The sequence below is a fragment of the Pelodiscus sinensis genome, chromosome 2 (genome assembly GCF_049634645.1).
Source record: "Pelodiscus sinensis isolate JC-2024 chromosome 2, ASM4963464v1, whole genome shotgun sequence".
Classification (NCBI taxonomy): Eukaryota; Metazoa; Chordata; order Testudines; family Trionychidae; genus Pelodiscus; species Pelodiscus sinensis.
In genome coordinates, this window is record NC_134712.1 from 160095697 (window position 1) to 160111252 (window position 15556).

At 39.4% G+C, this 15556-nt stretch overlaps 1 protein-coding gene across 1 annotated transcript in view; it reads right to left on the reverse strand.

Moving 5' to 3' along the window:
• Window positions 1–15556, reverse strand: part of ADCY1 (adenylate cyclase 1) — a 757558-nt gene that overhangs the window by 484964 nt on the left and 257038 nt on the right. The window contains exon 2 of the mRNA XM_075921702.1: window positions 6300–6432. The gene's annotated coding sequence lies outside the window, so the exon portion shown is untranslated. The remainder of the gene's footprint in view (window positions 1–6299; window positions 6433–15556) is intronic.

A 15556-nucleotide genomic window follows, 5' to 3' on the forward strand; every position in this document is an offset into this window, starting at 1 on the left:
AGCCCTATGGCTAAGACATACTTGTACTCTACTCCTTTTAGGGTACTGCCTTTGATTGATTTAATTTTGTGCTCTAACTTACTCAATCATTCATAACATATTCTTTATTCTGGAAGCCACATAAATCATTATTAAGGATGAAATAGGTGAATCATGCATGGAAACTTTGCTTAAATCCCAGTAAATCCTAGTAGAAGGATTCACAGATAGAAAACACATACATACGAGCAACCCCATTACTGATGTCACAACATTATGGAAATTAACGGAAAGAAAGATAAAAGAAACACAATCACGTTTGAAGTCATCGTAAGTGGGATGTGGCTTCTGCCATTTTGTGACTCCAATACATCCACTAGAGGTTGGATACATACCTTGCTCTATACAATTTTTCTGCACACCAAGATGTGGCTGTTATATATAGTTAGATTGCTTCTTGGCCCTGAATCCATGTATGGCATCCATAGCTCGGAGTCCAATTGCTGGCATAAGCTCTTTGCATTAATACATTTACCAATATTTCCATTGCAGTTCCATATGATAAGAATTCCCTAGAAATCCATTATTTCAAACTTGCTTTGTTCCAAGACACTTATGGCTAAATCTTATAGCCCTAGCATGAATGCTTAACCTAACTACTGCTTAATTATCATGCCAACTACCATGCATATTACTAGGCCTCAAGCTTATTACAAACGTTATTACGATGTATATGTTCCATCTAACTGTACTACACATTAATTCAGTTCCTTAACAACATACTAATTCTTAGCATGTAAACTGTGTTCTGCTTTATAATACAGACCTTCCAAAACTAGGTCAGTTGCTCATAGTCAACAAAAGCATTAAAGTTAAAAAAAAAAAAAGCTAAGAATTCAGTAAGATCATCCAAAGAGTCTTCAGCAGGACCCTGCCTTCTGCTCAGGGCACATCTTCATGCAGCAAGCCCCTTGAATCAAACTGCCTGACCCCAGTTGTCCCTTCTTCCCAGAGACTCCCCCAGAAAGAAAGCTCTCTCAGACTTATCTTCCCTTATCAAAGTAGCAGAAGAACTCTGCTCTCTTTCCTGGTGAGCCCTGAACTGAGATGGACCTTCTCTTTTAACTCTCCTCTCCACACTTGACATTTGCTTTATGTATAGCACAGCATGGACAGAGGAGCCCCAGGATCTCATTAACCCCACTGTGCCAGTCCAGAGCCAGCATGCCCCTTCACAGATTACTCTGGACCCCACATATAGTACTACAAACCTCACTGACCTTCAAGCAGAATGAACAAATCATCTGTGCTTATGTAGGTATGGATTTACCTTATATAAACATCAGGACTCATTTCCCGGCTCACTAGTCACTCCCACTTACCACTTGATGGTACTTCTCCCATATGGAAAGGGAAAGGGAAGCAAAGGCTTGGAAGCTGCTAGGAAATTCCATCCCCTTATGGCTCGTGTGTGATTAATATAATTCTGTTTCCTATTGTGCTGTACAATGTTGCAGAATATGGAAACTAACGATCATTAGTGATTAGATTTTGTACACTCACGAGCATATCGAAGTTGTACAGTTTGGTCATGGAGTAAAGACAGCATCACTACTATGAACTGAAAAGAGATGTGTAATAGATCAATCTGTTTCAAGATAAAAATACTGTTAACTGTCCAACAAGCACAACCAGTAGCTAGCTATTTTCTGTCTTGGTTTTGAATTTGAAAGCTTCTATATTTCACCTCTGGGATTTGAGAGTCTGATATTTAAATATACTCAGATTTGCATTTCTACCTGTCATTTCACAGGGGGAAAAATCCTTTTTTTCTCTCTTTTGTGATTATATGAAAACAAAGGCAGAGCTAGGACAGTAGTCCTGTCTCTCTAATCTCTTTATTCTAAAGTGCTTCAGTTAAGCACTTTCTTTTTTAAGTGACAGCTTTAGAAATTAAGGGTGAATTCCTGGCTCCATTAAAGTGAAGGGGCAAGGCTTTCATCCAAAGTATCTAACTATGTTTATGTAAAAGGCCATTAAATAAAAATAAGAAGGGGATGTGCTGTGGGTGGTGAAGTGTAGTGAATTGTGCATTCACCATGGCTAAATGTGCTGAAAGTTTGATGAGGTATATAAATAATTAGTAACAAATGTACATTACAATGTTTCTCTCTTGCACTCAGACACTCTCAAATATCTGACATTCAGGTTTCAAAGAGCACAATGCTTTTAGCTGTGACTTCTATTCACATATATATGCAATGGGACTCTAGGCTGTGATTCAGGGTTTGGACTATGGGTTTTTTTTTTCAGTTCTACCACTGGCCTGCTGTGTGAGCTGTATTATTTTACCTCTGTGCCTCAATTTACTCATCTGTAAAGATGGTAAATATTAATATGCCTATTTTACAGATGGTCTTGATCCAAGTCTCAGTGGAAGCCAGCAGAGGTAAATACTCTCATTGGAAGATTCCATATTAATTTTTCCTATATGATTAACATATGATAATTTAACACACTGAGCATAAATAAATAGGAAAATGTCTTATAAGAACACACCATTGATGTTGGGGAAAAATTACTAGATGGTACTCAGCTACTATAACAATGGATGCAGTGTAAGAACCTGAATCGAATTGCAGACAAGAAAATATTAAACACCCCTAGTGACAAATATGAATATTTTGGGCACATATTTGTATTTGACAATGTCCTGAACACATCCAATCTGTTATGTGCACATTATCCAATTCAACCTTAAATAGTCTTCCCAATAGCCAGAACCCCAGAAAAAACTGAAAACATCAAAGGGAAGAATCTGCTATAAACTGCTGCTGCATTGGCCAATGCAGAAATCATACAAAAAATAAACCCCACCCAGGATCAAGCCCTGCTTATGTAGCAGGGCTTACTAAGCTATCCCCCAAATATACTTTTATCAAAGTGAGATTGTGAACCTAAGCTTAATGCAATTACACCATTGAAAATCTTGAAGCTCATGCAATGCATTAAACAGCATCGCAGTGGCCTGCATAATTGGAGTCTTGTTGGGATGTCAAGTTAAACCTGATGTGACACAGTGCGGCGAGTTGGATGTAACCGAGTGTGGTACCTAAATTTAAAATCCTGAAAAAAATGTCCAAGTTCTCAAAAACTCAGATTGTTAAACATAGTGTGATAGGATAAGATTCCATTCAGCCAGGCAGGGAAGAGGCTCATTGTCTTCAAAGGGAATCCATCAGAGGGCCTGCTTCACACCAAAGAAGCTGCTTAGCCTGCTGGAGAATCCCCACCTGGACTGATTAGGGTAGCTATCTAGCCAACTAGTGGAACTAGTTTGGGTTCTTGGAGGGATGAAGACACTGTTCTCCATTCCTTTTGGCCCAGGGAGCCAGGAGATTCCCTAATCACAAGGCACAGAGAAATGAGGAAAGAGACCATTTTAATCACTGAAAGATGCCCAAAGTAGAGAGGCGTCATGTAGTCAAGTGTGTGCTTTCTGTGTCCTTGTTTTGTTTGGTTTTCCCTTTCCAGCGCTCCTAGATACAGTGCACCAGTGAACAATTTGTACAGTGGGTTGCTAAGAGCCAAATCTGTAAATCCTGAATACAATGGAAACTACTGCAAGTGAAAGGTTGCTGCAGCATCCCTCTTTATTTAAATCCCGGGCTTCATTTGCAACTTCGGTTGACTACATTAACCACCCTTGTTCGAACTAGGGTGGTAGTGTAGACATACCCTTAGTGCATTTGACAATTTTCTCAATGAACATTTGAAAAAATTATCAGTATTGTGACTCAGAAAAGACAAACATTTTAATACACCAAACTTACAATTAATTAATTACTACACTGGCAGAGCACCTCAGAAACAAATTCACTGATGAAGTAAAGAATGCCAAGTACTATTCCACAATAGTCACTTCAACACCAGATGTGAATCATATACACTAATTAATGTTAATTTTAAGATATGTGACCAGTGATTGTGAAGTTTTAGATCAATTTCTTTCTTTTGTCCCACAAAAATTTCACACTTCTGAATGTCTAGAGACAATGGTTTTGGAAATCATTGAAAATTTAGGTTTGGTCATCAAAAATTATTTTGGGCAGAGTTTTGATAATGTCACAAATATGACAGGAAAATATTAAGGTCTACAGGCAAAACTGAACAATGAAAATCCCTCTGCATTGTGACATCAGGTTGTCTCCTTTTGCAGATGCTGTTTTGGCTTTTAAAATGAACTACGATGTTAAAGAAAACGTTATTAGACATAGTCACATCAAATGCTGAAAAAACAAAGCAAAATCCTTAGCAGAAAAGTTTGAAAAGTGTGCTATTGCTGTTTTTATTATTTTGTGGAATCGTTTACTTCAAAGAATTAATGTGGTCAGTAGCTCATTAAAACATTGACTGCAAACAGCCAAAAAAATGAAACAAGAAAACATTCTGATTTTGGTTTTGAATACTATCATAGTTTCTTAATATCAAATTGCTGTCTTTTTATCTATGAAAGAACAATACACTGAACAGGCCATGGTTTGGATCACGCGTTAGTGAAGCTGGTTCATACCTGAAGGACATTTGTGAAGATCAAAGGTGAATAAAGGACAGAGTTTATTTTCAGTCAAACATAACAGATCATAAGTTAGCATTAAAAATGGCTAGGATCATATTTGGAGAAAATAAAGGGCATGTGTGCTCAGATAAGCACCTTTCTAGCAGACTTCCAGGTTTGGCCAGATTCATTGATAAGATACTGGGAGACTTTCAAAATTCATGGAAGTTCTCAAATTAAATTAAAAAAAAAACCCCTTAGGATAAAATTACATATCTATAAATATCTCCGAAATAACTCTAGGATTTGATAGCTAGGATTATAAACTTGTCAACTATTGGCCAGATCCTTACATGTTGTACGATGGCATAACTGCATTGATGGATTCATTGTGACTGACATGAGCTATGGATCTGGATCTCTAAACAGAGTGTAGTAGACTCCAACATTAGATGTGCCTTTTGCTTTCCATACATGGCAAAAATCTTTGACTAACAGGGTACTTGGGTGTATATTATGGGGAGGAAATGTCACAAGGTGCTCAAGATTGTAAAATGGCTTTTGCCCTTTCAGATCATTCTATCAGTCACTCTTGGTTTTCCACCCAAAAGCAACCCCAAGTCTCTTAATATAATTTATATACATGTGTATATATAAATGTAAGAATCTCAACACATTCAGGAGGAGAGGGAAAAGAGTGCCTCTTCTAATAGATGATCACCTCCAATTACAAACTATTATCTAAGAAGAGGATAAAACCTAAAAGTAGATTATCCAATAATTAAAAAACAAAACAAAGTTAAACATCTATAAATTAAATAAACATAAAATACGACACTACATTTTCAATATATCTCTGAAAATTAAAAAAAAAATTAAGCTTTGTAAGACGCAATTCTCCTATTATAGCCAAGAATTCTGCAATTATGCCCCAGATTTGCACTTGGGTTGGCACAAAGACAGTTTCATTCATGAAATCAGTGGCAGGATTTGGTCCTAGGGCAGCGGAGAATATGTAAATATACAAACCACCCTATCTCCATTTACAGATTGTTATGGATCTGCAAAGGTTAGGTAAAAATATCCTCTTGCTTCATCATATTTAAAAAGAAATTCTCTTCAGAGTCACAATTTTTCTGGGACAAATACAGATAAAACTCACCATCCCACGGGAAGAAATATTTTTTATCAACTTGCACAGCTGAAGACACCTTAGGAAAAGTATTTGCTATATGCTCAATGTAACAAGAATAATATTCCACTCATTCTGAAATGCTTTCATCATGCTTTCTGAAACAATACTATTTTTTTAAAGAAAGACATAACTTTAGAAAGAGAAGGAGTTGATCAATTTAAAAGGCACAGAGACAAATTCTTTTTAGGCATTGAAAATATTAGTGTCCAAACAGACAGGTAAAAATCCTCTACAATTCATTAAATCAACAGATTCTAATCTCCAATATCTTTCAAGTATAATATTCTTAATTGTTACTGGGAACAGAAGTAAACAAAACTTTCCTATCATTTTCAGAATATTTCCCTCCTGTGAATTTGTTCATAAAGATATCCCTTAGTTTTAAAATGAGGAATATAGCTAGGACCACTAGGATCTCTAGACCCAGTAGACTTTTTTTTCAAGTGAGTCTACTATGCTTAATGTGTTATTGAAAAAGCAAAAGAAACTCTCTTATGGCCTGCAAAGATTTATACCCTACAATGATTTATATTGATGCTGGCATGCAAATATATGTGCTTGTCTTACTTTTGATGCATTCTGCCATTGTTTATCCAGACTTCAAGAAGATATTGAATTCCGCTGAGGCGAATATAAAGACTTATTGAGCCAGGTGAAGCTGAAGTCAATATTTTCTTCAAGGACCAATAAATCTTGATCTCTATAAAATAAGAAGTCAATATTTATAACTGTTACATAAATTGTGAATGCTTTCATCAAACATACCTGTAAGTTCCTCTATTATTTGGTATTTTTTTTAAATAATGAATTTTGGTTGTCCTGTTTCTTTATGAAATTCTCTTTTTAAAAAGGGAAATTAAGTTAGATGACAAGTAAAAAAAAACCATGTTCAGAGTGAAAAATAATAATTGCTACAGAACTCCCTATATCATTATTTGAATTTAATATTTTTTCCAGATGTCAGAGACATAAGCAAAAGAAACTTACCAATAGATCTGGTTTCACCCAACCACAACAGAGAGTCTGTACTACTTTGAGCTACGGTATAGATACAATATATATAAAATCATGTTCCTATCGCATAATTAGCCAATTCTGCAGGGAACTCTTCTCTGTATTGACACAGTCCCCTGAATCTAACCAACCAACTTCAGTGGGGCTCTACAAAAGGGTCAACCCATATGAAGCTTATTGTAGGATTGATGCCCTAGCCACCATTAGGGTCAAGGGAAATAGTTACATGAGTAAACTGAAAACAGTTATGATTAACACCTTTATTTGAATTTGGTAATAAATGCAAAATCCCACTCTTTTTGGAAAGTATTTCAATACTTTTTTTCTGTAAACATTAAGAAAAGTTTTGTAAGCATATTGGATTAGAATTTAAGTTGATAGAATATTCCTTTAGCTGAACAATGTTATAAAAGATGGCATGTTAGGTATTTACTATACACTGAGTCATACCACATATTATAGTGTCATTCTATAATCTCTTGTAGCATGTACAATAAGTGTTGTATTATGGCGTGACTTTGTATGGATGTGCCAGGACATGTGAAAATTTACTTCATATAGTATCAGTGATGAATAGCTAGAGAAGTTAAAATATGGGCATAGGCAACAATGTTGTCAGTGGCAGCATTCCTTTTTTCTGGAATTTTTTCCTCCTGCTTCATTTGTGAGTGTCTGATTGTTTGTCTTGATTCTTGCATGATGTGAAGTAAAAATTTCCTCTTAAATAATAGGGAATATATCTTCCCCTTTGACATGTTTGCATAGAATTAATATTGTCACATAAAAGCCTCCGCCTGAGTTATTACTTGATTTTACATATGGAATTTCTGGAAATACACTAGACTGTGGGGTCCTGCCAGCACATGAGTTGGAGACTAGCAAAAAACCTCCTGGGGGAGGAAGGGAAGATGTCTTCTATATCACTTCATTACTGATGATTTGTAAATGATTCTCTGAAGCTTTGTAATTGTTTCAGCTGCATTGCCTTGTAAACTCTGCAATTTGTTGTAATCTTTGTAAAACCTTGCAACTTTGTAACTCTCAGCAACTTTGCTTTAAGTTCAGAAACTTACTGTAAGCTTGGTGGTTGTTGGTCCATTCAACTTTGTAATTTTTGTAACTTTCATCCACTTTGCTTGTAACTTGCTCTAAACTGCACTCTCCCCTGAGATTTGAATGTGTGTCAGAGTGAGAGTGAGAGTGAGAGAGAAGACTATTGTGTGTTTGGGATTAGAAACTGCAAAGTTGAGCACCTTGGAGCCAGGTGAAGAGTCATCAGAGGCATCAAGGGAAGTCTCAACATGCTCCCTGGTGACGAATGTGGATTAGTCACTGGGGTTGTACAAAGGCAATAAAAGGAGAACACACGTGGCAGTAGCTTTCTTTCTGAAACTCTCTCTAGACTACATGGCTCTGTCAACGGAGCCATATGAGGGTGTGTCTACACTGCCACCCTAGTTCGAACTAGGGTGGCTAATGTAGGCATTCGAACTTGCAAATGAAGCCCGGGATTTAAATATTCCGGGCTTTATTTGCATGTTTCCGGGCGCCGCCATTTTTAAATGACCCAAAGTTTGAAATACCTGCCCGTGGCTACACGCGGCACGGACAAGGTAGTTCTAATTAAAGCTCCTAATTCAAACTACCGTTACTCCTCCTGCAATGAGGAGCCTTGTAGTGCATACAGAGGAATGTAAATTCCTCAATCAATAAATCTATACCAGTGTAATTCTGGGTTCTCTCTAGTGGGAATTTTTGGGGGTAACAAACATGTAAGGTTATTTTTGCATGAACATGAGAATAGATCATACATGACAAATATTCCAGACAGATGTCATTAAACAAATTGCAATGTAAATTTCAGAGATAGTCTCTGCCACAGTAAAAAACCTCATGCTGGAATTTTCCAAAATGCCTAATATCTGCTGACTCATCTTCTGTTTGGGGGCCCTTAGGTGCTAATGCAACAGAAATAATCATTTATTACTCAGATAAATTTCCATTTGGATTTTATTACATTTGCCTTGGAATTTAAAGACAGGGGCAATTTGGCTCACTGACTTTTTCCAACCAATCATCAACATTTGTTGACCCAGGAGTTAAAAACTGACCTCAGCTTCACCCCCAATTAGATTTACCTCTCAATCAATACATCTTAATGTTCATTTCAAGAGCAATCAATGTCTAACTAATTTTCTTCTGGTATCCATTCTAATTCTAGCTTTGTAATGTGAATTTAATTTTATACCCTAGTAACTGCATTTTAAGATAGCATTAATTCATGTCAATTTATCTTTGAGAAAAAAACCCCTAAAATTGTGTTCTGCCTTACACTGGTTTCCAGTATCTGCCCTACATTATCTTTTATGCCCTGCATTAGCACAATTCATGTGATTAACTCTTCCTGATGACATTTTTACATCCCATATTTTCAGCACTGCTCCTGTTTCTGACCTTTCTTCCATTCTCAAAAATCAGATGAGATAGCATAGATAAATGTTCTTTGATGCATACTTCTTCCATGTTCTTTACTTTATTAACTGCTAATGTGCCCTGATTTAACTACTTGAGAGAGAGATTTTGGATTCATTGTGGATAGTTCTCTGAAAACATCTACTCAATGTGCAGTGGCAGTCAAAAAGGCAAATAGAATGATAGGAATAATTTTAAAAGGAATAGAGAAAAAGACAGAATATCTTATTGCCTCTATAAATCCATGGTATGCCCACATCTTGAATACTGCATACAGATTTGGCTGCCTCATCTCAAAGAGATATATTGACACTGGAAAAAGTTCAGAAAAGGGCAACAAAAATGATTAGGTGTTTGGAACGGGTGCCATATGAAGAGATTAAAAAGACTTGGACTTTTCAGCTTCGAAAAAAGGAGACTAAGGGGTGATATAGAGGTGTATAAAATCATGACTGGTGTGGAAAAAGTGTATAAGGAAAAGTTATTTACTTACATGTTCCCACATTATAAGAATTAGGGGTCACCATATGAAATTAATAGGCAGCTGGTTCAAAACAAACAGGAAGTTTTTCTTCACTCAATGCAGTCTACCTCTGGAACCCCTTGCCATAGGACATGATGAAGACTAGGACTCTAAGGGTATGTCTACACTACAATGTTAATTCGAACTAACTTAGTTCGAATTAGTTAATTCGAACTAAGCTAATTCGAACTAACGGATCCAGACTAAAAAACTAGTTCGAATTAGCGTTTTGCTAATTCGAACTAGCATGTCCACATTAAGTGGACCCTGAACCAGGGTTAAGGATGGCTGGAAGCAGTGCCGGCAGGGCATCAGAGGAGGACTTAGAGCGTGGAGATGCTGTCTCAGGCTAGCCGAGGGCTGTGCTTAAAGGGTCCTGACTCCCACCCCGGACAGACAGTTCTCAGGGGTGCCCCACTTGCCAAGCAGTCCTGGTTTGGATTGCCCGTAGTACCCACACTGGGCACATCACACCACTCGGACATCAGCTCGGCTGCACTTGCCGCAGACTGCAATCTGGGGATAGGGGGCAATTGAGGGGCTGCAGGAGAGCTTCCACCCCCAGAAGCCTGCAGAGCCAGCCCAGTCCTCCCCATCGGGGGCTCGTGCCCCATTCCTCCCTCACCTCCTTCCATTTACCCTTCCCTAGCCCCTCTTCTTGATGTACAAAATAAAGATAACGTGTCTTCCAAAATGGAATCTGTCTTTATTGAACAAAACTGGGGGAGACTGGGAAAAGGAGGTGGGAGAGGGTAAGAGAGAGGCTGGGAGAGGGGAGGGCAACTAAAATGATCAGGGGTTGGGAACAGGTCCCATATGAAGAGAGACTAAAGAGACTGGGACTGTTCAGCTTAGAAAAGAGGAGACGGAGGAGGGACAGGATAGAGGTCTCTAAAAGCATGAGTGGGGTGGAGAGGGTGCATACAGAAAAGTTCTTCATTAGTTCCCATACAGAAGGACTAGAGGACACCAAAGGAAAGGAATGGGTAGCAGGCTTCAAACTAGTAACAGAAAGTTGTTCTTCACAAAGCAAAGAGTCAACCTGTGGAACTCCTTGCTGCAGGAGGCTGTGAAGGCTAGAACTAGAACAGAGTTTAAAGGGAAGTGAGATCAAGTCATGGAGGTTGGGTCCATGGAGTGGTATTAGCCAGGGGGTAGGAGTGGTGTCCCTGCCCAAGGTTTGTGGAAAGCTGGAGAGGGATGGCACGAGACAAATGGCTTGGTCACTGTCTTCGGTCCATCCCCTCCAGGGTCCCTAGGGTTGGCCACTGTTGGCAGACAGGCTACTGGGCTAGATGGACCTTTGCTCTGACCCAGGACTGCCATTGTAAGCTCAGGGCTCAGGGTCGGGGGTCTCAGTGGACCCCCTTGATTTTCATGCACACCTGCTCCTGGGTGGCCAGGATGGCAGCTCTCCTGCCCTAGACGGCCACTTTCCTGTGCCTAGTGCGGAGATCGTGGACGAGGTCCACGATGTCCGTACTAGCCCAGGTGGGTGCCCGCCTCTTGCGGTCCCGGGCAAGCTCCCGGGAGCCGCCAGCCTGGTCCCGGGAAGAGGGGGAGGGCTGGGGGGCATCGGGTGGCTGGCTCGATCCGTGCCAGGTGCAGGGTCTGCTGGCTGGGTGCTGGCAGGCTTGCACCTGGCACGGGCACCATAGCCAGCCCGTGCCCCTTTAAGGGGTCCGGGGCCGGGAGGGGGGCAGACGAGTTTCCCTGGTGTTGGCCAGAGTGGCCACCGGGGAAACCTGGGGAGGGCTAGCCTCCCACTAGTTCGAATTAAGGGGCTTCACACCCCTTAATTCGAACTAGCTAGTTCGAACTAGGCTTAATCCTCGTAAAATGAGGTTTTCCTAGTTCGAACTAAGCGCTCCGCTAGTTCGATTTAAATTCGAACTAGCGGAGCGCTAGTGTAGCGCCTATTAAAGTTAATTCGAACTAACGTCTGTTAGTTCAAATTAACTTTGTAGTGTAGACATACCCTAAGAGGGTTCAAAAAAGAGCTATATAGATTCACGGAGGGTAGGTCCATCAATGGCTACTAGCCAGGTTGGGTAGGAATAGTAGGTATCCTTAGCCTCTGTTTCTCTGGAAGTGGATGACAGGGGAGGGATCACATGAGGATTACTTGTTGTGATCCCTCCCTCCGAGGTATCTGATATTGGCCACTATCAGCAGACAGGATACTGGGCTAGTTGGACCTTTTGTCTGACCCAGTATGACTGTTCTTATGTATTTCCAAATTTTAAAAAGCTTTGGGAAGCAGTGGGTCTCAGGAGTGTTGGTTCTCCCTGTTTTTCAGCCTTACCTATTTAAGGTCTCTTCATCTCTCCTCCCTCTCCCCCATTCTACTCAACATCACATTTTCTGCTGCAGTGCTAAAAGAACTGACATGTTTAAGAGCCTGAGACACCATGCAAGAGCCCGAGGAAAGGATTTTCTAAAACTGGAGGCATAAAGTTAGGCACACAAAATCAGTGGCTTGATTTTCAAAACTGCTGCACAGCGAACACCTCCCACAGAGGTCTAAGGGAGGTTTGGGTGCTCAGGTCTTCTGTAAATCAGGCTAATAATATGGGTTGCCTAAAATGAGGCATCTACATGTGAAATTTGAGCCTGTTGGTAGGATGCCTGCATTTGGAGATTAAATAATTTGATTTGTAATTGCATTCAAGTTGATCTTGTAGCACTGTACTAGTCTTCTAATACCAGATGAAAAAGCATTACAATAATAGAATTTTTCTGGGATTCCACTATGGAAGCCTTTAATTATGAAGTCATTTTCACATCATTAGATTTGCTACTGTACTTCACTGTCATTACAATTGGGTTACATATGTTGCTAAGGCTCTGTAAATGGAATAACAATCAAATGCTAAATGGCAATATCCAACTATGGTATTTCAATAGCAAGCATGAAAGCAAACATTTATGTATAATTTCTATTTTGCCTTTCCTCAATTCAAGAAAATTTAAAAATAAAGCTTTTTTTTTCCAAATTCAGAAAAGAGCAGAGGTTACTTTGGATATATATTGCCAATTGCACACGTACATACTCTGTATATTATATACTGCTACATTGGGTAAAGTTAATTTCCTTGTTGTCACAGACTCATCAGAAAAAAATGGCATACAATTCTGAAGAAGTGGGTTGTGCTCACGAAAGTGCATGATACCATTTACACGTTTTGTTAGTCTCCAAGGGAGATGCAAGACTATTCGTTGTTGTTTTAAGTTTTTCCAGTTTCCGATTAATTCGGCTACCCCTTTGAAGTATTTAGAGGCCATCAATTAACATGGCAAACTTTAAATTAAGAATGTTTATATGGCATATTAAAACATTCTTCAAGTGATGCCTTAGAGATTGTTTTCAGAAGCACTGCTCTTCCCATTTTATTGGAGATGGGTTACAGTGTGTGTGTGTGTGTGTGTGTGTGTGTGTGTGTGTGTGTGTGTGTGTGTGTGTGTGTGTGTGTGTGTATCTCTAAACAGATGATTTAATTATATTGTGAAGTAAGATGTGATTACATAACATTAATCACACATTCGGTACTAAAAGCAAAATTATATAAGATACTATTTCAACTACATTCTTTTTTTGGGAGAGCTCTCTATTTTTAGCATGGTAGAACACAGCGAAGTACTGATTTCCTTGAATATTAATCTGAAGGTCTGTGTTATACTGAGGAGTGACAGCAGTTTAAGGAAAGACGACAGCAGCAATTTTTAGATCTCTGAATATTTATAGCCTCATTTCCAATTTTTTGTTGCTGATGCGTTATGTAAGTGTGGAGGCAGTTCTTCTGTCTACATAAACTGGGCATATGGTATCTTCACTGGAAAAGCACAAAACAGTGTACGTATTCCAGGCACACAACATGATATAGATTGGAAAAGCGGCAGTGGTATGGGAAACCTATTTCCTTAAAGATGCCATTTACACATGACAGTGAAATTCCCTGAAAAACTCTCCTATAGCGAGGAGCCTTCCGAGACGTTCTGTAAGTGTCCCTGCATAAATTTATACTTCAATCCAGACTGCTGTTACAAACAGCATTAGGTTGTCAGGGAGTGAGAATAGATATCACCAGAAGACCATTTCCCATTATCCTTTCAATAATAGCACTTGACATCAATTCAGGGCACATCTGCTTGGCTGGAGATGCTCTTTGGTGAACTTTGTAGAGTAGTGATAAAATATTGCTTCACAAGACATTAAGGAAAACAAAAAAATGTGACAGTCTGCCTGTGTTGCACTTGCTGCGCTGTGCAGTGTTTACAGCTTACTATACCAACTGTAAAAACAAATGGAAACCTTTTTTGGTATGGGGAAAAGAGTTAAACATCTTAAACATTATTTTAAAAAGGGGGGAAAATCTATCCTGCTGGAGATTAACTTTTGAAAATTAACTCTTCTGTACTTGTATGTCTTTTAGGATTCCATGGCCATCAAACATTTCCCGGCTAAGAGCTTTCCACATTAATATTACCAGAAAGGATTTCACAAGAAACAATGGAAATAAATTTGTGACATTTCCATCCAGAAAACACACACCACTTTTTACCACTTGCAGTAAAAAAGACTATCCCAGTAGCTACAATGGGTAACAAGGTTAATGTCTTGAGTGTGATGGAGACAGGATGTAAACTTTGAAAATGGCCAACAGGTTCCTCACCCCTGGCTTGACTAATGCCTAGGAGCAGGATGCAGCCCACAGCTTGCCTAAATTCAGCCCTCAAGGCTCAGCGCTCCCACCCCAGCATTGGGGCTGGAGCATACAAAGTCTACTAAGGCTCATAGGCTCTGATGTGCAAGGAGAATTTGGAGGGCATCTTTCTTCTTTTCAGTCAAGGGCCACATCAGTGAGGTCTGTTTTTCTTTGCTTCTCTCCTGTGTGTGGTCCCTGACTGATTTTTCAGTGGCTCCTAACCCAAAAAAGGTTTCCCCGGACATGTCTACACTTGCACCCTTTTTCGAGAGAGGGATGCAAATGCAGATGAGCGAAACTGCAAATGAAGCGTGGATTTGAATTTCCCGTGCTTCATTTGCATAATCGCAGACTGCCGCTATTTCAAAATAACACATGCTGCATAGACGTGGTTATTTTGAAAGAACCCCTTCTTTCGAAATAACCCTTACTCCTCAAAAAATGAAGTTTACCAGTTATTTCGAAAAAAGGGTTTTCTTTCAAAATAACCACATCTACAGAGTGTTTCTTTTTTGAAATAGTGCTATTTCAAAATAGCGGCAGTCCGTAATTATGCAAATGAAGCACAGGAAATTCAAATCCACGCTTCATTTGCAATTTCGCTCAGCTGCATTTGCATCCCTCTCTCGAAAGAGGGTGCAAGTGTAGACATACCCCCACTCCTGGTCTAGTCAACCAAGGGAAGCAGAAACATACAACTTTGGGGCCCTAAGTGTAAAATTAGATCACCTGTGTACTTGCTATGCCAAAGGATGTATGCACCAAATGTATGAAACAAACCATAGGTCAAAGCAACGCATGAAACAACAAAGACCAAATCTATGAGCTAAACTGACAAGGACAGAAACACAATATAAATTGAACACAGGTTTAGTGTTGGAGAGAGAAAATCTTGTGGTGAATCCTTTTGATCTCCATTTCACTGGATTAAACTCGTGTGGGGAACATAAGGCTCAGATGTCAGAAATTCACAAGTAAAGGGTATTTGCTTCTCTCCTCCTAGCACTGGGGAGGCCATGCTGGCACTCCAGCCCCCACTGTCTCCCTCCTGATTGATTTTTTTGTGTGGGTCAGTGGCCCCGACCCAAAAAAGGTAATAGCGTAGTTGA